This window comes from Hemiscyllium ocellatum, chromosome 47 (assembly GCF_020745735.1).
Source record: "Hemiscyllium ocellatum isolate sHemOce1 chromosome 47, sHemOce1.pat.X.cur, whole genome shotgun sequence".
NCBI classification, from domain to species: Eukaryota; Metazoa; Chordata; class Chondrichthyes; order Orectolobiformes; family Hemiscylliidae; genus Hemiscyllium; species Hemiscyllium ocellatum.
The window spans coordinates 25517790-25540816 of NC_083447.1; positions in this window are offsets into that span (position 1 = coordinate 25517790).

Consider the following 23027-nt stretch of genomic DNA (forward strand, 5'->3'; position numbering starts at 1 on the left):
CTCAAATAAAACCTCAATTTCTCAAGTCATCCAGTATTCCCTGCACCTACCAGCCTTGCCTTTCACCCCAACAGGAACATACTGTCTCTGGACTCTCATTATCTCATGTTTGAAGGCTTCCCATTGTCCAGCCCTGTGTAGCTTTGAGTGTGAGTTTAGAGATACAGACTCGATGGAGCGAAGGGCCATCTCTGTCCTGGATGATGCCATCACTCTTTTAATTTGAATGTAAGGTTCTGATTATTTTTGTGTTTGTTTTGAGAAAATGTGACCGAGTGGAAGTTCCAGCTGTTGGTGCAGTCAGTATCAGCTTCAGGTTCTGTGTTAGAGTACTCATTCACAGAGAGAATTTCCCAAATCAGTCGCATAACTGAATTAACAAGGAAAGCTGTGGGATAACAGTGTGCCGAACAGCTCTCAAAAACTTCAACAGCATGAGGCATTGAACAACTGAATAACCTCAGCAGAATGAAGGCCATCACTGAAAAGAATATGAAAAGGTATTTAAATATTGATAGGATTGATAGTGAGTGAAATATTGCAAGTATTGTTACTTGAAAACATGAATGTTTGAGACTTAACAGGATCAGATCAATCCAGACTTTGGGGTATTCAAATATAGCTGTAAATCTCAATGCTACCACATCATTAAAATAAACCTGCTGTCATAACTTGTTCGTTCAAAATGCGTTAAAAAATTTGAAGATATAATCATGGTTTCCCAGTGGAGATACCACACAATATAAAACAAAGTCTCTGGAACTGTGTCAGCTCCATCTCCGAGAGAATTCTCCAATTCCAACAGATTCCCAGCAGCAGGAAGGAAAAGATTGTGTCACAAACAACGAAATGCTTCTTCTCAGGGAAAGGATCGGTAGAGTGTACGAGACCATCCTTGTTGCTGTTGGTGTTCCTGGTAAGTGTTGGAACAACTTATATAAACCACTGCATTGAATCATCCTTATTTCTACAGATAACTGATAAATTATTATATTCCATTCAGCAAGGCAAATCCCACTGTCAGACGATAGTGTCCTCACTGACTGAGTTTAAAGTGAATAGTTTGTCAGTTCAGAGGCTCCTCAGTAATGTGCAGCATTGTGTGTTTCCCTATACTGTGCAGAATGGGTTTACACTGAGGCCACATTGATAGAGTTTGGCTGAACACCAGCTCTGGCTGGTCTAAAAAGGGTTTCGGAAGACCACCCTCTCTCTGTGGTAGTTCACAGCCTGCTATCGGTCAGATGGGTTTTGTAACAACCCACCTCGCAGTGACACCTGGTGTTTCCCATTCCTTGATGGAAAGGGATTGTGTTGGTGATTCTTTCTCAGGCAGCTCGCTCCAAATGGGAGCCCAGATACAACAGGGCAATGGGTGGGTCAGGAGGTCATTAGGGATGAGGAAATAATGGGGACTGCTGATTGTGTGATGTGCTGGAAAAAGCACAGCAGACAAGGTTGCATCTGAGGAGCTGGTGAAATCGACTGCTGCTGACCCAAAAACATCCTGAGTATATGATCATGTTTCTGTGAGTAATCTGCTGCTCATGTTCTTCCCTATGTCCTTTAAAAGTTCAATGATTCATTCAGAGAGATTCTTTAAACTTCATATAGCATGGAATAGCAATTATCTTTGTGTCATTACTTACAGTCTGGGCTCATGCACAGAGAATGTTTCATTAGTAACTTCAAATCTATTTTTTCCTTTCTCTTACAGTTAGTCTCGTGGTGATTGTAATCTTAGCTCGGGGCAAATGTGGTCTTTCTGTGTGCAGTACTCGCTACCTGGTGGCCATGACAACGTCAGATCTGCTGTTCATTGTTTTTTATATCATCCTTCACCAATTTCGAAAATATTATTATCCACTGTGTTTCCTGCAAATCACTCCTGTTTGTGGTGTTATCTATGCCCTCAACCGCTTGAGCATTTATTGTTCTGCGTTGTTCAACATTGCTTTTTCCTTTGATTGATTTGTCGCCATTTGTTTTCATGAGATGAAAACAAAGTATTGCACAAGGAAAACTGCAACCAGGGTTCTAGCAATAATCTGCATCTTCTTTTGTTTAAAAAACATTCCCAACTCCTTTGTGTAAAAACCTGGAAAGATTATCAATAATGTTCCACGGTACTGTTATACCAGGCCTGGTTATTATAGTAAAAAGTGAGGTCTGCAGATGCTGGAGATCAGAGCTGAAAATGTGTTGCTGGTTAAAGCACAGCAGGTCAGGCAGCATCCAAGGAACAGGAAATTCGACGTTTCGGGCCAGAGCCCTTCATCAGGAATGAAGGTTATTATAGTGACCCTCGGTGGATAGGTTTTAGATATTTTGAGACTTTTTTAACACCAATGTTCCCATTCACTTTTATTGTTTTTATCAACATTCTGACTGTCAGACATATCTTCGAGGCCATTAAGGTGCGGAAGGAACTGAGAGGTCAGAGAAAAACAGAGAATGATCCAGAGGTAGAGAGCAGGAAGAATTCTGTGATTTTACTCTTTGCCATATCTGCCAGCTTCATACTTCTCTGGTTGTTGCATATTTTATATTTCTTTAATGCTGGTTATTCCTTGGATTCTGTTTCTTTTGGTCTCTGTGTTCAGATTGGATATATGCTGAGGAACTTAAGTTGCTGCACAAATGCCCTTATTTATGTGGTGACACAGAAATATTTCAGAGACCAGTTAAAGTATGCCATGACATATCCAGTTAGAACAATAATTCAATTGATGAATCAATCCAAGTAACTGAGAGCCAACATTAGGTGCAGCAGATAACGGAACGAGGAGTCCACGTGAGGAATGGACCGAAAGGAGAAGGAGGAGCAGCAACATGATAACACTCCTTTCCTAATGGGCAAGGAATGACTCCATCTGAGGGGCAAAATGACAGAGACTGGAGGTGTAAAGCCAGTGTAAAGTGCTGTTAGTCATCAGCAACAATTAATGGAAGTGGAAGAACAAAAGCAAACCCAAAAGAGGAATTAAATATACACAAAAGCTACATTTATCCCAAGTAATCCGTTTTCAGTGAGTGAAGAGGTTAGAAAAATAAATGATGTGGAGGAAGGTGTAATCTTCACTGCAGGAGAGAGGGAAATGCAACGACAGGCTCCTGTCCACTCTCCCTCACTCAATTCTCTAAGCCACACATCTGGACAATTTTAAAAAAAAACGATAAGTTTCCTGTTGATAAAGGAAATAAAATATTGTAACAATTCTGTGTCTTTTGATTGCACCTTTATTTTCAACAATAATTTACTTTGTTTCCATTCAATTCCTCGTGTTGGTTCCTGGCAATCGCACTTTGAGATTATCACATTGACCAACAGGAATACCCAAAGAACAAAGGAATTGGATCAGTTTGTGAATACATGTGGCTTTCATTCTAAAACAATAAAATGCAAAGGAAGAGAAGACAAAGGCAGTCTGGACTAAACCAGTTCTCTGACATCATCCCGTTTCTTTATTTGTTCCTTTCCATGAACCAGCTGATGTGTTGCCGGGGGAATCCAAGCCCAACCAGAAGGATTTCTGGACTCCCTCTCTGCACCCGCCCAATGACCCAGCTCCCTCTCCGATTTCAGATGCTCCTTCAAATCTACCTCTTCATATAAGCTATCGTCACCTGACCCAATATCACTTTCAGTGAATCAATATGAACTCAGTTTGATTTGTCATGATAAAGGTCTTTTTAACTATGTTTGGGGACTGTGTTGTGTTAAAGTGCGCAGTGATGGTGCTGTCGTGGTTAGTGTAGCTGTCTTCCAAACAGGTGACCTGGGTTAGATTCCTGACAATTGCAAGCTGAGACTTGTCACATTGACCAATAGGAAACCAAAAAGACAAAAGGAATTGGATCAGTTTGAAATTACATTTGTTTTTTATTCCAAGACAATAAAATGCAAAGTAGGAGTAGACAAAGGCAGACTGGATGAAACTGTTTCCCTGCTGCATTCTCTCACACCTCCTCCCTCCCTCCCCCCTCTAATCCCACTGAGATGGCCCTGGCTGTGCTCCATCCCTGGGGGAGGTATGCCCTGGGTAGAGGGAGCTGGAAGCTGACTGGATGAGCTGGGATTTGGGTGGAGAGGGGACTTTCAGTGAGAGACTTGGGGATATTTCAAACAGGTTCTGACAGCCATTTTCCCTTCAAAGAACAAAGAACAAAATATTTACAGCCCAGGAACAGGCCCTTCGGCCCTCCAAGCCTGAGCCGATCCAAAGCCTCTGTCTAAACCTGTCGCCCATTTCCTAAGCATCTCTCTCCCTCTGCTCCCTACCTTCTCATGCATCTGTCCAGACGCTTCTTCAATGAATCTACCGTGCCTGCCTCTACTACCTCTGCTGGCAACGTGTTCCAGACACCCACCACTCTCTGTGTGAAGTCCTTGCTCCATTTAACTTTTCACCTCTCACCTTGAAAGTGTGACCTCTCGTTAGTGAATCCTTCACTCTGGGAAAAAGCTTATCTCTGCCTACCCTGTCTATACCCTTCATGATTTTGTAGACCTCAATCAGGTCTCCCCTCAATCTCCTTTTTTCTAATGAAACCTATCCTAACCTACTCAACTTTCACTGTGTGCAGGGGTTGAGTATCTGTCAGTTTCTGTCTGTCTCTGTGTGTGAGAGTGTGGGGAATGGTTGAATCTCAAAAGCAAGCCCCTGGAGCAGAGTCTGTCCTGAATGGGAGAGGAAGAGTGTGACAGACCATCACGAGAGCTTAGACCAACTGGAATGGTGAACATCAATTGTTAAATCTCACCATATCTTTCCTTAGCACATGCTTATATCTGTCTGATTGTTCCTCTTTTCTCTCCCTATCTCTCTCTTTGCCTCTGTCTCTCACCCTCTGTCTATATCACACAACATCTCTCTCTCCCTCTCAACCTTTCTCTCTCACGCTATCTCTCTCTCTCTCTCTCTCTATCTTACTGACAGCCTCTTCTTTTGTATTTTTCTCTCCTGTCTCTTCTTCCCACCTTTATCTGTGTTCTTTCCCATTCTCTTGCTCTTCTTCTCTCATTTTTCTCTCTCTTTCCTTCTCCTCCTTTCCTTCCCTGGTTCTGTTGTTCAATCCTGAGATGGAATCTGCACCCCACCCCTTCAATATTGGACAATCCCATCCCCCCCACCACACATTTAGCCCCTGTCCCCCTCCATGGCCCCTGTATAATTGCCCTCCCTTGTGCAGCTTCATCAATCCTGATCTGTCCCTCTGTCTTTCCTCCATTTTACACCCACTGTATACAAAAGCCCCTCAATATCTCCATCCATCAACAATACCCTTCCCCGTGCTATATCCCAGCCCATGAGCTGGAGGACAAAGTGAGTGTGTGCAGAGACTAACGTGTGCTTTGACTGCGTACCATAATGTCATGGAGTCATCGGGTCATACAGCACAGAGACAGACCCTTTGGACCAATCAGGCCACACCGAGCATGTTCCAAAACTAAACTATTCCCACCTGCCTGCGCTGGGCCCATATCCCTCCAAACCTTTCCTATTCATGAACTTGTCCAAATGTATTTTAAACATTGTAACTGTATCTACATCCACCATTTCCACTGATAGTTCATTCCACATCCAAAATTCTAAAAATATTGCACCTCATGTCCTTTTTCAATCTTTCTCCTCTCATCTTAAAAATATACCCCCCAGGTTTGAACTCCCCACCCGAGGGAAAAGACCCCTGTCACTCACCTTATCTGTGCCCCACTTGATTGTTCAAACATCAATAAGGTTACCCCTCACACTCCAATGCAACAGCCCATTTTTATATCTCAAACCCTCTATTCCTGACAACATCTCGGTAAATCTTTACTGAACCCTCTCCACTTTAATAATATCCTTCCTATAACAGGGCGATGAGAATTGCACACATTAATCCAGAAGAGGCCTCATCACTGTCCTGTACAAGTTCAATATAATGTCAGAACTCCTATACTCAAAGGTCTGAGCAATGAAGGCAAGCATGCTAAACACCTTCTTAACAACCCTGTCTAACTGGGATGCAAATTTCATAGAAGTATGTCCCTGAACCCTGAGGTCTCTCTCTGCTCTCCCACACTACCCAGGGCCCTACCGTTAACTCCTGTCCTTGTTTGTATTACCACAATGCAATACCTGGTGGCAATGCTCCTGGCATTGAAGTCGACACACTTCAAACCAACTTCTTGCTTGCCGGTGCCATCTTGTGTCCCTGAAACTTGATATCGGACCTCCCTACTCTTAACTTTTCTATACTTGAACTACAATTATGGTTCCCATCCCCCTGCTGGATTAGTTTAAACCCACCCCAATAGCCTTAGCAAATTTCCCTTCCCAGGATATTGGTACCCCGCTGGTGTAGATGAAGACCATCCTGCTTGTAGAGGTCTCACCAACCCCAGAAAGAGCCCCAATTATTCAAGAATCCAAAACCCTCCCTCCTGCACCATCCCTGTAGCCACGTGTTCAACTCCTCTCTCTCCCTATTCCTCGCCTCTCTAGCACCCGGCACGGGCAACAAACCAGAGACAACAATTGTTCGTCCAAGCTCTAAGCTTCCATCCTAGCTCCCTGAATTTCTGCCTTCAATCCCCATCTCTCTTCCTACCTATGTCGTTGGTGCCAATGTGGACCATGACTTGGGGCTGTTAAGGATCCCCCTTAAGGATCCCAAAAACACGATCAGAGACATCACGAACCCTGGCACCTGGGAGGCAACACACCAACCATGATCTCTCTCACCTCCACAGAACCTCCCATCTGTCCCCTAAACTATGGAGTCCCCAGTGACTACTGCTCTGCTCCTCTTCCCCCTTCCCTTCTGAACAGCAGGGACAGACTCTGTGCCAGAGCCCTGTGCCCCACTGCTTTTCCCTGGTAAGTCGTCCCCCCCAACAGTATCCAAAACGATATACTTATTGTTGAGGGGAATGGCCACAGGGGATCCCTGCACTGCCTGCCAGTTCCCTTTCCATCTCCTGACTGTAACCCATCTGCCTTTTTCTTGTACCTGAGGTGTGACTACCTCCCTGTAACTCCTTTCAATAACCCCCTCTGCCTCCTGAATGATCTGAAGTTCATCCAGCTCCAGCTCCAGTTCCCTAACGCGGTTTTCGAGGAGCTGGAGTTGAGTGCACTTCCCGCAGATGTGATCAGCAGGGACACTAGTGGTGACCTTTACCTCCTATATTCTGCAGGAGGAACATTCAACTGCCCTCTCCTCCATTCCCATGATTCTAAATTCCCAAAGAAACTGTTGAAAAATAAGGAATAAAAAATAAACTTGTTACCTTACCAATCTGGCGCACAGAACCTTTTTTTTGGTTAGAGGAGGAGGATGGGTAGAAGACACTACCCCAATAGTGTTTTGGGCAACGCAACCACACAAATATATGACTTCCTAGAAGTCCTTCGCTCCCCCCTCACAACACTCGGCAAATGGAGACCCAACTCCCGAGATAAGTCCCTTTTAATGCGGGAAAACTCACCCTTCTCAGCATCCCTCGCTTCACCACTCCTTCCCTCCTCGCTGCTCTGGCAAAATGGAGACGTGGACTTGCCTGACTTTCTTTCTTCCAAGGATCACACACCCATCTTGAACTATCTTCTTGTATACACGGAGAAATGCTTGCTACTTGTTTTGAGATTTCATGCCAATTTATTTTCAAAACATTTTTCTTGTTTTTCACTTTATACAATCTGCCTCTTATTCCAAAAATAAGCATTCCAAATCGGGCCGACACTAGTTCTTGCCAGTTTGAATTTTCTAGTTTGTGATTGAATACTCTCTTTGACAGAATCTTTAAACTTTGGGTTGTTCATCTTCTTACTGAGTCCTTCTTTTTGAACAGAAACAATCATTGCTGAGCGTTATGAAATATCTATTTAAGTGTCTGACCCTATGTTGTTACATCCCGCTTTAGGTTAGATGTAAGACAAAAAATCTGCAATGAAAATGCTTGATTCTTTTCAATCTTTCAAGAAGATCTTCTCCATGTGGCCAAACACATGATTAGCTGAGAGTAACTCCATTCTCCCAGGTTCCCTATCTCTCTGTTATTTCTGTTTGATGATGCCACATTCTAGTGGGAAACCTCTGACATGGCTTTGCTTTCCCTCAAATGAGAAATCCTCCCCTGCCCCAATTCTGGGAGACAGGACTTTCATCTGTGACGGACCCACCTCCTGTGCTTATACCCTCACCCCTTCACCGCCTTTCCAGAACAATGATGAAGATTCCCTTGTCCTCACGTTCCACTGCACTCACTTCCACATTCACACAATCATCCCCAGCCACTTCCACCACCTCCTGCAGGACAGCACCATCAAACACATCGTCCCCTCTCATCCCTTGTCAGCATTCTTAAACACAGGTGAGGTGCCAGAGGGTTGGAAGGTTGTTCATGTTGTCCCCTTGCATAAGAAGGGTAGTAAGGATATTTCAGGTAACTACGGACCAGTGAGCCTGGCATCAGTGGTGGGAAAGTTTCTGGAGAAGATCTGGAGTTAGGATCTATTTATATTTAGAAAAGAATGGGCTCATCAGTGATAGGCAACATGGTTTTATGCAAGGGAGATCGTGCCTTACCAACTTAATAGAGTTACTTGAGGAAGTGACCAAGTTGACAGGTGAAGGAAGGACTGTTCATGTCATATACACAGACTTTAGTAAGGTGTTTGATAAGGTTCCCCAAGGTAAACTAACAGAGAAAGTGAAGTCACATGGTGTGCAAGATGTTCTAGCTAGGTGGATAAAGAACTGGTTGAGCAACAGGAGACAGAGAGTAGTAGTTGAAGGGAGTTTCTCGAAATAGAGAAAGGTGACCAGTGGTGTTCCACCGGGGTCAGTGTTGGGGCCACTGTTGTTTGTGATATACATGAATGATCTTGAAGAGGGCTCTGTTGGTTTGATCAGCAAGTTTTCAGATGACATGAAGATTGGTGGAGTAGCAGAAAGCATAAAGGACTGTCAAAGAATACAGGAGGGTATAGACAGACTGGAGAGTCGGGTGAAAAAGTGGCAGATGGAGTTCAATCCAGACCAATGTGAGGTGATGTACTTCGGCAAGTCTAATTCTAGAGTGAATTATACAATGAATGGAAGAGCCTTGGGAAAAGTTGATGGACAGAGAGATCTGGGAGTGCAGGTCCATTGTACCCTGAAGGTTGCTGCACAGGTGGATAGAGTGGTCAAGAAGACGTACAGTATGCTTGTCTTCATTGGACGGGGTATTGAGTATCAGAGCTGACAAGTTATGTTAAAATTGTACAAGACATTGGTTTGGCCACATTTAGAATACTGTGTACAGTTCTGGTCGCCACATTACCAAAAGGGTGTGGATGCTTTGGACAGGATGCAGAGAATGTTTACGAGGATGTTGCCTGGGATGGAAGTTGCGAGCTATGAAGGGAGGTTGAGTAGGTTAGGTTTGTTTTCATTAGAAAGAAGGAGATTGAGAGGGGAACTGATTGAGGTTTACAAAATCGTGAAGGGTACAGACAGGATGGATAGAGACAAGCTTTATCCCAGGGTGAAGGATTCAATAATGAGAGGTCAAGCTTTGAAGGTGAAAGGTGAAACATTTAAAGGGGATACACGGGGCAAGTACTTCACACAGAGGGTGGTGGGCGTTTGGAATGCGTTGCTAGCAGAGGTGGTAGAGGCAGGCACGGTAGATTCATTTAAGATGTGTCTGGACAGATGCATGAGTAGGTGGGGAGCAGAGGGATACAGATGCTTAGGAATTGAGTGACAGGTTTAGACAGTAGATTTGGATTGGCTCAGGCTTGGAGGGCTGACGGGCCTGTTTCTGGGCTGTAAATTTTTTTTGTTCTTTGATCTTTGTTCTTTTTCATAAGGCCCGTCCCCTCAGAGACACCCTCCGTCATCCCAAACACTTCCCCACTCCCCCATAGCACATTCTCATGCAATTACAGAAGCTGCAACACTTACCGATTCACCTCTTCCCTCCTCACTATCCAAGGCCCCGAGCACACCTTCCAGATGAAGCAACATTTTATTTGTACCATTTCAATCCGGTCTACTGTCACTGTTGCTCACAATGCAGTCTCCTTCACATTGGGAGACTAAACAGAGGTGACTTTGGGAAACCCTTCCACTCTGTCTGTCAGACATTGCTTCCCATTTCAATAGCCTCCTTGCTCTCATGCTAACATTTCAGTCCTGGGCCTGCTGCAATGTCCCACTGAAGCACAATCCAAACTTGAGTAACACCTCAGTTAACACTTCAGTACGTGACAGCCTGTAAAAGTTAATATTCAATTCCATAACTGCACAGCCTGACCACATTTTGACTGCTTTCTACATTTTTAATGCATTCTCTCTCATGATCTCCCTATGACCTTGTCTTGTCTGTGTCTTGTTTATCTTGCACTCAATGGTGAGAACCGATTTCCCCTCAGTCCCACCTTAATCTATGGTGAGGAGGTGCCTGTGTTGGACTGGGGTCGACAAATCATACAACAGAAAATTGTGTGATTCAGGTGAACATGTTTAAGGATTTTGTGTGATATGATAAATTGGAGATGTGACACTATGAAGGGAGAATGAGGATATTAAAATTGAAGTGTTCCTCCATCAGAAACCAGAGTAGGTCACTGAGTACAGAGACGATGGGTGAATGAGTCTCGGTGTGAACTGGGGGACAGGAAGCAGAATGCATTGCAGATATCGCAGCTCAGATTGGCCATTCATATGGTGCTGTAGATCACAACAGCAACAGATTCAGGTTTAACCACAATCTGTAACTTTTCTCCCAGGATAATCCCTCCATCTACCATTGCCATCACTCAATGGTTCAGTGAAGAGTGTGGGTGAATATGCCAGGGTCAAAACCATGTCTACTGAAAACTGATGGCAGCCCCATTAAAGCTACTGCACTTGGCTGCTTGCATTCCAAGCAGCAGGACTAACATCTGTTAGAGAGGGTGAAATGATCCCAATACCAACTGACCAATGATCATGTCCCATCCCATCATAAATAGTGATAGACAGTTACACAACTCACTGGGGGAGAGGGCTGCACAAACATCCCCACCCTGAATAACGGAACAGCCCAGTACATCAGTGTAAAAGACAAGGATGCAGTATATGTACCATCCTCAGCCAAAACTATTGAATGGGTGATTCATTTCTCCCTTTTTATGATATTTTGAAGTCAGTTAAGAGTCACCCATATTGTCGAACATTGCCTCTATGCACTTTTCCCAGACAATGTACATATCTCTTAATGTGATGAACAACCATTAAAATATAAAATAGTAACTGCAGTGGTCCCTTCAATCTATCGATGTTTTTCTCCATTCAACATAAAGGTAGCTGATCCTTCATTTCCCCACCATACTCCTGCTCTCTCACCATCCCTTTAGTGTCTAGAGATCCTAACTTACATTCAGGGCCTTGGCTTCCATGGCCTTTTGTGGTAGAGAATTCCCCAGGTTCACCAGTCTCTGAGTGCAGACATTTACTCTCATCTCAGTGCAGAGTAATCTGCCTGTACCTAATACTGTGGCCTGTTGTTTTAGACATCCCAGCCAAGGGAGTTATCATCACTGTTTCCACTCTGTCTCATCCTCTCAGAGATTTGTATATGTCACTGTATTCTCCAGTCATTTTCCTAAACCTGATGGAATACAAGCCCAGTCCACCCAAACTGTTTCCACAACAAGCCTGTCATCCCAGAGATCAGTCTGGCCATCATTCACTGCACTCCCTTAATGTCAGGGTTGTCCTTCATTCAGTATGGAGACCCAGATGGCACACAATACCACACAATGTTTGAGATAACGCCTCACCAAGGCCCTGTACAGAGACAGTAAGACACCCATTACTCAGGTACTCAAATTCCTTCGTAATGAAGGCCAAGACACCACTTATCTCCTGGACTGTTTTCTGCTCCCGTAGTGTTGTTTTCAGTGACTAGTGTATAAGGAGACCCAGTTCCTTTTCATTGTTACAGCTACCCACTTGGCTGGGTGTATGTATACTGGTCAGCGTGCCAATGCCATTCCCAGTATTGACTTCTGGCTTCAGAACTCGCTGCCCAGCATGGACCACTGAGGTCTGCACAGAAGCAAACAAAAAAGGGAACATAAGTCCTTTTAGAGATCTAGGTCATTCAATCAATCCCTTATCAAACAGTAGGCTGCCTTTCTATGTTTCCCTCCAAAGTATACAATGTCACATCTATCCACATTGCTCTTGATCTCCCGTGTATTTGCCCATTCACTCCACTTGTCTCAATCACCTTGGAGTTATTTTACATCCTCCTCACCCACTCACAATCCTACATTGTTTAGAGCCATCATCAGGCTTGGAAATATTACATGTGAGTCTTTCAACCATATGTTTGATCAGTATTGTGAACAGCTGGGGCCCAAGCACCCATCCCTGTGACAGCCTATGAGCCTTATCCTCCAAAAATATTATTTTATTCCTATTCCTGTCAGTTCTCTAATTCTAAAATCACATCCATACATTAGCCGCAATCCCATAGGATGATTTTACAAACCAGGAATGTAATTTTATCAAAAAACATTCTGAAAATCCAAATGCATCACATCCATTGATTCTCCATAATTTAGGTACCTGTCAGTTTCTCAAATATAATTCCCATTTCATAAATCTATATTAACTTTGTCTATGCCTAGTACCATTGACATACTTTTAGAAGCTGTTCAAGCTCACGTTTATAACCCTTGTTCATCTCCTCTTCAGAAACACATCAATTCCTGTCTTAAGGTTTTCATTAATTGATCTTCCACAGCCACAGAAACACAGACTCCGTACCATCTGAAATCCAGCACAATCTGCATTAGTCCCACTTTCCTTCACGAGGCCCTTAGCTGTGAATGTTATGGCATTTCCAGTCCTCCTCCAAGTCCGTTTTAACGATTGTGAGTTTACCCGTGACAACAACCTTATCAGGAAGTGCATTGCAGACCCCAACACTCTCTGAGTGAAAAACAATCCTCAAAACCTCTTTAATCCTCAAATTCTTTACTTTAAAAGTGTATTTTCTTGTTCTCAACCCTTGGACGAAAAGGAACAGGTGCTGTCTCTCCACCCTGTCCGTGCCTCTCGTAATCTTATCCTTCTGAATCACGTCCCCGTCAGCCTTCTCTGCTTCAGAGTAAACAACCCAAGCTTACCCAGCGTTCCATCCCAGGGAACATCCCAGTAAATCTCCTCTTCCTGTGCAATCCTGAAATACACACAGTATTCCATTTGTGGTCTAACCAAAGTCCCAAATAGCTCTTATAATCTGTGGCTCAATGAAGAATGGTTATGTCTATGGTCCCATATGCCTTCTTGAGTAACCTAATAACCTTTCAAATCAGGGATCTCTGGAGAAGCAACCTTTGAGCTTCCTCACGTGCTGCCATTCATTGTGTATGCCTCTGTCTGCTTCCTTCTTCGAGAGTACAACCCCTCATATTTATCAGGATTATAGTCCATCTGTTAATGATCTGCCATCTGACCATTCCATCTATATCTTCCTGTATCATAAGACCTTCCTCCTGTCAATCACCAGCCAATGTTGGTGTCAAATGCAAACTTATTCATCACAGTCCCCACAAACTACCCACACGCCCCCTCCATATTCACATCTACATCATGAGTACCACAAATAATATGGGACACAGCACTGATCGCTGTGGTACACCCACTGGACACTGGTCTCCAGTCACACAGACAGCCTTCTACCACCTCACTCTGTCTCCTGCCACGATCACAATTTTGGATGTAACTTGCCAAGACACCATGAGACTTTACTTTGTTTATCAATTTCCCATGTGGGGCTTTCTCAAGATCTTGCGAAGAATCAAGATGAGCGGCTTTCTCGAAAATGTGTTTCTCAAATCCGTTCGGCAAGACTTCCCTCTGATAAAGTCCATGCTGTCTCTCCCTGATCAAACCTTGCCTCTCCAAACGGAGATTGATTTTCTGCTTCCCTACTTTTTCCAATACTTTCCCTGATACTGATCTGATATTCACTGTTTGAAAGTTGTCTGGTCTATCTCCAGCACCCTTCCTGTGATGTGGAACCACACCAGCTGTTTTCCATCCCTCTGGCACCACATCTGTGACAAAAGTTGACTTAAACCTTTTGGTCAGGCCTTTTCCTTTGTTGTCTCTCCCACAGTGTCCTGAGACACAAATCATTCGGACCAGGGGATGTGACCAATTATATACCAGCTATAACCATCGTTCCCTGCTCGCATTTTATACCAATCTGCTGAAGAGCTTCGTAATCGAGCTTCTCGAAATCTGTACTTGCATCCTCCTTCTCCCAAGTAAAACCGATATGAAGCGCTCATGTAAGTATCTGCCAATATTCATCAGCTTCAAACATAGTTGGTTTTTACTGGGCCCTAATTGCTCCCTGGTTCTCTGTTCTGCTTGATGTGTATGTGGAATACTTTGGGATTCTTCCTAATCTTGCCTGACAGCACTTCTCCATGTCTCTGTGTTAGTCGGGCTCCTCTGTGTGAATTTTCTAAGCTTCACCGAGCTCAAGCCTCATTCTTTTGAATCTATTGATAGCACAGGCCACATTTCCTCAACAGAGGAATTAATCTGGAGAATCTCCATTGTATTTTGTCTGTACTCAGCATATTCTTCCTCAGATCAGGAGACCAGAACACAACACTCCAGATATAGTCACGCCAACACTCTCTGCAACTGATGCAGGATGTCTTTACTTCGATGTTCCAAATCCCTTTCAATGAAAGCAAACCTAACTTTTACTTTTCCATTTGCACATGTTCTTGCCAATACTCTCATCTTTAACTTTATTTGATAACTCACTGTGTGAGGTCTTCAACAATCATCCGGAATATACATCTATACCATATCTCTGGTTCTCCATTGTCCATGTTTACAAGTAACATCTTCAAATAATTTGAAAAACATTTCTCAGTAATAATTTCCCTTTCATAAATGCATAATCATTCTCTCCAATTTTCCTGTTACATTCTAAATATCTAAGATCACATTCTTTATCATAGGATCTAACAGATTCCTGACCGTGGATAACAAGTTACCAAATCTGTAGGTCACGAATCTCCCTCTTCTTCCCTTCGCAAATAGTCGGATTAAGTTCATAACATTCCAGTTATCCAAGAGTTTTGGCCCGAAGCATTGATTTTCCTGTTCCTTGGAGGCTGCCTGACCTGCTCTGCTGTTCCAGCTTCACATTTGTTGACTCTGACGTCCAACATCTGCAGTCCTTACTGTCTCCCACGTTAATCACCTTCCACTTACCCAGAATAGACTCCTGCCTTTGCAAATGACCAGAATAAAACACAATGCTGTCCAATGTAATCAATGTTTCTATTGCTGCTTCCTCCAAAATTCTGGGATGAAGTACATTTTGTCCATCAGACTTAGCAATGCTCAATCCAGCTTTGTTTCCAAATTCTACCTCCTCCCTGATAAGGAAGGGTTTTATTTTCTTTATTTGCACAAGACCCACGGTCACTTGGTGTTTCTGGGGGACTTTCTGGATCTTCCTCCATGAAGACAGACATAAAGTAGTTGTTTATTTTCCCAGTAATTTCCATGTTCTCTACAATAATTTATCCTGTCCACACATTCACTGCTCCACATTGGACTTTGCTTTCATTTCCCTTTCAAATAGCGATTGAAGCTTTTTGTCCATTTGTTTGTATCTTGTCGGCATTCACATTCTCCCTTTGATTTTCCGAGCAGTTTCTTGGTCCTCCTTTGCTGGGTTCTAAATTTCTCTGAATTCACTGTCATAAAATGATATCTGATATTTTAATTAGCCACTTCCTTTAATGTAATAATAAATATTAATGTTTTAAAAACAGTTCACATCACAGAAGAAGATGTTCTGGAGGTTTTAGGGAACGCAAAGATGGATTAATCTCTGGGACCTGGTCTAATGCATCCCACTCAGATGTGCACAGTAAGGGAGGGAATTACGGGGCCCCTTGCAAAATGTTTTCATCATCTATAACTACGAGTGAGGTGCCTGATAAGTGAGCAGTGTCTAATATCGTGCCTTTATTTCAGAAGAGGTGTAAGGAGAACTAGTGCCCTGTGAGACTGACATCTGTTGTGGTTAAATTGTTGGAGGTAAGCTTAAAAGCTAAGACTTTTGGATATTTATGGAGGCAGAATTTGATTCAGGATAGTTGGCATCCTTTTGTACGAGGAATATCATGTCTTGCAAATGTAATTGAGCTTTTTGAAGAAGGTACTGAGGGATAGGATCTATTTATATTTAGAAAAGAATGGGCTTATTAGTGATAGACAACATGGTTTTATGCGGGAGAGATCGTGCCTTACCAACTTATTAGAGTTCTTTGAGGATGTGACCAAGTTGATAGATGAAGGAAGGGCTGTTGATGTCGTAAGCATGGACTTTATTAAGGTTCCCCATTATAGACTAAAGGAGAAAGTGAAGTCACATGGTGTGCAGAGTGTTCTAGCTAGGTGGATAACGAATTGGTTGAGCAACAGGAGACAGAGAGTAGTAGTTGAAGGGAGTTTCTCGAAATGGAGAAAGGTGACCAGTGGTGGTCAACAGGGGTCAGTGTTGGGGCCACTGTTGTTTGTGATATACATAAATGATCTGGAAGAGGACACTGTTGGTATGATCAGCAAGTTTGCAGATGACACGAAGATTGGTGGAGTAGCAGAAAGCATAAGGGGCTGTCAAAGAATACAGGAGGCTGTAGATAGACTGGAGAGTTGGATGGAAAAGTGGCAGATGGAGTTCAATCCAGACCAATGTGAGGTGATGCATTTAGGCAAGTCTAATTCTAGAACAAATTGTACAATGAATGGAAGAGCCTTGGGATAAGTTGATGGGCAGAGAGATCTGGGAGTGCATGTCCATTGTACCCTGAAGGTTGCTGCACAGGTGGATAGAGTGGTCAAGAAGACATACAGTATGCTTGCCTTCATTGGACGGGGTATTGAGTATCAGAGCTGACAAGTCATGTTAAAATTGTACAAGACATTGGTTCAGCCGCATTTAGAATACTATGTACAGTTCTGGTCGCCACATTACCAAAAGGATGTGGACGCTTTGGAGAGGGTACAGAGAAGGTTTACGAGGATGTTGTCTGGTCTGGAAGGTGCTAGCTATGAAGGGAGGTTGAGTAAGTTAGGTTTATTTTCACTAGAAAAAAGGAGATTGAGGGGAGACCTGATTAACGTTTACAAAATCATGAAGGGTATAGACAGGGTGGGTAGAGACAAGCTTTTTCCCAGAGTGAAGGATTCAATAACGAGAGGTCACGCTTTCAAGGTGAGTGGTGGAAGGTTTAAGGGGGACACACATGGCAAGTACTTCACACAGAGGTGCCTGGAACGCATTGCCAGCAGAGGTCGTGCAGACAGGCATGACAGATTCATTTCAGATGCATGAGTAGGTGGGGAGCAGAGGGATACAGATGCTTATGAATTGGGTGACAGGTTTAGACAGTACATTTGGATTGGCTCAGGCTTGGTGGGTCAAAGGGCTTGTTCCTGGGCTGTAAACTTTCTTTGTTCTTTGTTCTTATCTAAAAGGTAGATGAGGGCAGAGCAGTAGATGGTGTTTACTTGGACTTTAGTAAAGTCTTTGACCAGGTTCCATAGAGTAGTCTAATTAGTGAAGTTAGATCACATGGGATTCAGAGTGATCTTGTCACTTGGATACAAACTGGCCTAATGTTAGGAGACAGAGTGACGGTGGAGGATTGTTCACCCATAGGGGGCAGTATGTCAGGAGTCTGTACTCTGTTGTTGCCGTCCTTGGAAAATAGATGCTGAGTTGTTGCAACTGACAGCAGCTGGAGTAGATTGAGGCCTAGAGCCTTGAGGATTCTTATCAGGCCACTAATTTCTTGGGGGGGCTGAACATTTACAGTGAGTGGCTGTATGTTGGAGTCTGGGGCCTGGAACTATTTGGAGCCTGGACCACCTCCTTATTGCTCCTGCTTTGTGACAGTAACCTATTTGCTGCCAGGGACTATTGCTCTGGGCACTGGGGAACAATTGATTTCCACCTGTGGTTTGGGTAGCAGGTCAGGGCATGGTTGCCTGGGCGACTGGACTGGCAGGTCAAGCCTAACAGGGACTCTCCCAGTTTCCTTTACTATTTGTGTGAGGGGAGGTGTTGTCTTGGTTTGGGAGAAGTGATGGTGATCACAGGACTCTGTAAAACAACACCCAGGGTGGGGCCCAGTCATTCCTACATGGGGGTGGATGCATCTTCCACCTCCCCCACCAGCCCCTCCCGGGGCGTCGTCATCTTTTCCTTATTTAAAAAAAAACAGCTCAGGAAGAAATGTCACATGCACCCCAACGTGACCATTAAGACCTGTCAGCGGCCTTGGTGGGGCTAGTCTGGTTCCCCCACCATTGTCACTACATCAAAGATGTAGGGGAAGGCAGTGTTCTTCCTGAAGACTGAGCAGGTGGAGCAACTCGCCCTGGAGAAGGGCCTTACTGTCACTAGGATGTTAGTGCGTGTTGACCCTCTGGAGGTAATTTCCCAGAGGATCATTTTGACGAACATCCTGCCCTTTGTTCCATTTGATTTACTTCCATCGCACCTTCACCAGCTCGGGGAGATGATGTCGGGTATGGTGTCAGTACTGATTGGTCTAAAGGAGATCTTTGTTTACCAGGCATTGTGGTCAGTGAAGGCTGTGCGGTGTCATGCCTGCAAGGAGGTGGGACTACTCTGTAGGAACTGGTCTGCCTTGAAGACTGCTGCCAACACCCAAGCGACCAATCATGAATCGGTGAGTGAGCAGATGGTTCCTCCATTTGCAGTGCCCTCTGTGTGTGGAGGGGGAAAAGAGTCCCTCCCCCACTCAGTAAGTTAGTTCTCATTCTTTTGTTGTTGCTGGTAACACATTCATAGCTAGCCTCAATGTCAAAGGCAGCAGGAAGGCCGAGCGCAGATATCATATCCTTCGCTCCTCAGGGAATGAATCTGCACAGCAAGCCTCCGGCAATAAATCCCGACTGTATCAGGAGAAAAAGCTCCATGGCTCCTGGAGTGGTAGGGAAGGGTCTTCCTGAGTCACTGGCCTCCAATTCTGGAGGGCTGGCTATCTTGTTGGCGTCTTTTCCCATTCTGGAGATCTTGAGGGTAGAAGGTGACCCAGCCATCTGCTCCAACTCACGGTTCATTTCAGAGGCTCAATGATTCACTTCATGAAGGTATCTGCACCTTAGATGGTGCATGAGCATCTAGGACAAGGGAGCCTCTAGTCTTCTTCCCTCCATCAGTGAGGGGGAGCCCATCCTTCTCAGGGAACATTTAAATTGCCCTCTCAGGAGGAGGGGCCGTGGAGATACCCAGAAGAGCTCAGCATCGATGGGCAAGTTGAGAGACTTGGTAGATGCCTGGCGAAATGTCCACTGGATTCCATTGCCATCAACTTTGTGAGGCCTGGGGTTGGAGTGTCCAGGACTGACCATTTGTACATTTTCAGGGCGTACACCTTCTTTGTTCTGAAGACCTCGATGTGTCAGGAGGTGATCTCCGGTGACAACATGGTGTGAGTGAAGCTCGATCCATTCCGTGCCAGGGCGAGGTTGGGGTATTGACACTTCAACACCCTGCTGTTGGGGGACAAGCTGTTCTGGGACTTGTTTCACTACTTCAGAACTGTCTGGAGAGGGAAGCAGGGGGAGCTTCCCCTCGTTGAGGGATGTCAGCAAGACTCACATCCATGTCTTCTGTCAGGGTACACATGGGTGTCGATGCAAAGGTGGAAATCCAGGATCATGGAGTTGGAGAAGGAGGTGTTTGATCAGAGTTATGTTGTGGTCAGCCTGACGTGGACCCGGCCCTATGGGATGGTGCATGAAGAGCAGAAGGCTGTGCCCCAGGGTCTGGATCCCTTTGGGTCCTGGAGTGTGTACATGAGTTTGTGAATCCAGTTCCATTGGTATCTTGACCGCGGCTCCCATTTCTTCTACTCGCTTGAAACAAGTTAGCCTTGTGCTGCTAACTGCCGATGATCCCTTGTTTCAGATTAAGATGGCACCAGGGCCCAAGTCAGGGTCTATTCCTGTTCTGTTCTCTCCGGATCTGTCCAGTGAGGAAGCTGACAAGGTTCTGTGGGACAACCTGCCGCAGGTCAGCTGTAATGGTGCCAAGAAACTCAATGCCCCTCAGAGCTTGGAGGAACTAACTGGTGCCCTCCACCATTTTTACAGCAACAGGACCCCAGGGGCTGCCCGTGAAGTTCCTCAGGGCATTCTGGGATGTCCTGGTGGGGTGGAGGTGAAAATGTGTGAGTCCTGGATGTATGGTCCTTTCTTGGGGCAGGGTCATCACCAGTCTGTTATCTAAGAAGGGGATCTCTGTTTATAAAGATCTGGATCATCCACAACAACATCCAGTTGGGACGGAATGTGATCGATTATTCCCAAAGGATTGTCCTGTTGCGTACCTTTCTCTCCTTTGATCAGGGAAAGATGTTTAACAGAGTGGATCGAGAGTATCTGCTCAGGACACTGTGAGCTTTTGTGTTCGGAATGTGCAGTTCACTCAGACCTGACTCTGTACACTGCAGCAGAGTGTCCGGGAAAGGTTAACAGGTCCCCGAAGGTAGCCTTGTGCTTTGGGAGAGCAGTGGGTCAGGTCTGTCCCCTGTATGGGCCGGTTTTCCTCTCTCTGCATGGTCCCACTCCTGTATAGTTTACATTAAACTGCTTTCAGGTATGGCTCTACACGGACTGGGACTCAAGCTGGGTTTTCTCGGTGTACACCGGTGACTCACTCCTCATGTTCACAGAGCTGCGGAGGACGGGAAAATGCAAGGAGGTCCACTCAGCAATGTCCTCTGCAAGGATCACCTGGAGCAAGGTGCTTGGACCATTTGGTCGGACGGTGACAGATGGACGCCCTGCCAGATGAGCTGTGGTGCTTCACGGGGAATTACCACTCACCTCCTCGACCTGGGAGTCCATCGTTGGCTAGCTGAGGAATCCTGGCTGGCAAATTGGTCCATGTTGGTGACCCAGGTAACCACTCACCCAGCACAGAAGACAGGACTGCTCTGAATGTTGTCTTACAGGGCATGAGTGATGGCCAGAAACCAGCTGGTGGCTGCCATGTTGGGTACTGACTGGTCACATTGGCCCCTCCCAGTAGCTTTGTCACCCACCCCGTCCAGATAAATCTCATTGGGGTTTTTCTGGGCCTAGAGGGTAACACCGGGTCACTGCTGTGGTTCTGGGTCTCCTGCTTGAGGAGGGGGGTCAGGTGCTGGTGTGACTTTGTGCCCATAACTTTCCACCTTCAGACCCTGCAGCGATACCTTCCCGTCGAGCCTCCTCCAAGATGGTGGGCCCTGATCATGTATTTCTTCTGACAGGTGTGCGGCCTCTGTTTGGACATGTAGTTCCTTCCCGAGCAGTGCTGCAAATGTGTTGCTGGTCAAAGCACAGCAGGTTAGGCAGCATCTCAGGAATAGAGAATTCGACGTTTCGAGCATAAGCCCTTCATCAGGAATAAGAGAGAGAGAGCCAAGCAGGCTGAGATAAAAGGTAGGGAGGAGGGACTAGGGGGAGGGGCGATGGAGGTGGGATAGATGGAAGGAGGTCAAGGTGAGGGTGATAGGCCGGAGTGGGGTGGGGGCGGAGAGGTCAGAAGAGGATTGCAGGTTAGGAGGGCGGTGCTGAGTTGAGGGAACCGACTGAGACAAGGTGGGGGGAGGGGAAATGAGGAAGCTGGAGAAATCTGAATTCATACCTTGTGGTTGGAGGGTTCCCAGGCGGAAGATGAGGCGCTCCTCCTCCAGCCGTCGTGTAGTTGTGTTCTGCCGGTGCAGTGGTCCCAGACTCGGGTCTTGTCCCAGGAATTGCCTGTCTTCTACCTGGACGTGATCACAGTCTGGGATACAGTCGGCTCACACTGGAGCTCTCCCTCTATGGAAGTATCGACTCTCATCAGGGAACCGCTGCTCAGGAACAGGTTCCTCCTTGAACATGGATTGTGCTGGCTGAGGAAGGAAAGAACTTGGGATGCAGGGTTGGATGGCAGAGGAGCAGGCCTGTTAATGTCGACACAATTGACTGCAAAGGCATCAGTCCATCTCCAGTTCACGATCGGACCTATCCATTACCTCCAGACAAGGCACTGGGCCGTGACACCTCATATACACTCGAGGTGACTCAGGCATGTGGTGGACTTCCCGAAGAACTTCTAACTTCCTGTCCATCCAGAATTCAAGATTGGGCCCATTCCATGGACCCTCCCTTGTACCGAGGTGCCCCACCATCTGAGCAGTCTCAGGGATATCCTCCTTTAACTGCGTTTGTTAACCATCGTGAGTCACCTTTTCCTTTTGCTGTTTGCACCTTGGAGGGACATGTGTATATTCTATACCTTACCAAGACTGGTACACTGGGAAATCTGGAGGCTCGTGAGCCCGCAGGATCCTGTTCCCCAGGAACGGAAGGAGGTGACTCACTCCTGATCTGCATGTTATCCTGGCAGAGAAAGGTAATTGGCTTCTTCCAAACAGAAATATATGAATGAGTTGCAGGAGTGGGCCAATCAATAAAATCTTGGCTGATCTGATTGTGACTCCTCATTCTATTTTAGACAGTTTCCTCTCTCTCCAGCTTCTGCTTTGTTGGTCAGGTTACAGATCCAGATGCTGTAACTACAGTCACCATGACTTATCAGGAGTGGGTCACTAAATCCTCTGGTCTTCCTGAATGTCCACTGCAGCTTTGGAGTGGCATGGTGGCTCAGTGGTAGCACTGCTGCTTCACAGCACCAGGAACTCAGGTTCTAGTCCACCCTTGGGGACTGTCTGGGTGGGGTTTGCACATTCTCCCTGTGTCTGAGTGGATTTCGTGAAACAGTCCAAAGATGTGCAAGTTAAGTGGGTTGGCCACACCATATTGCTTATTGTGTCCAGGGATGGGCAGGCTCAGTGGATTTGCTATGGGACATGCAGGGTTACAGGTTTAGGGGTGGTGGCCTATTCTTCAGAGGGTCAGTGTGGAATTGATGGACTGAATGG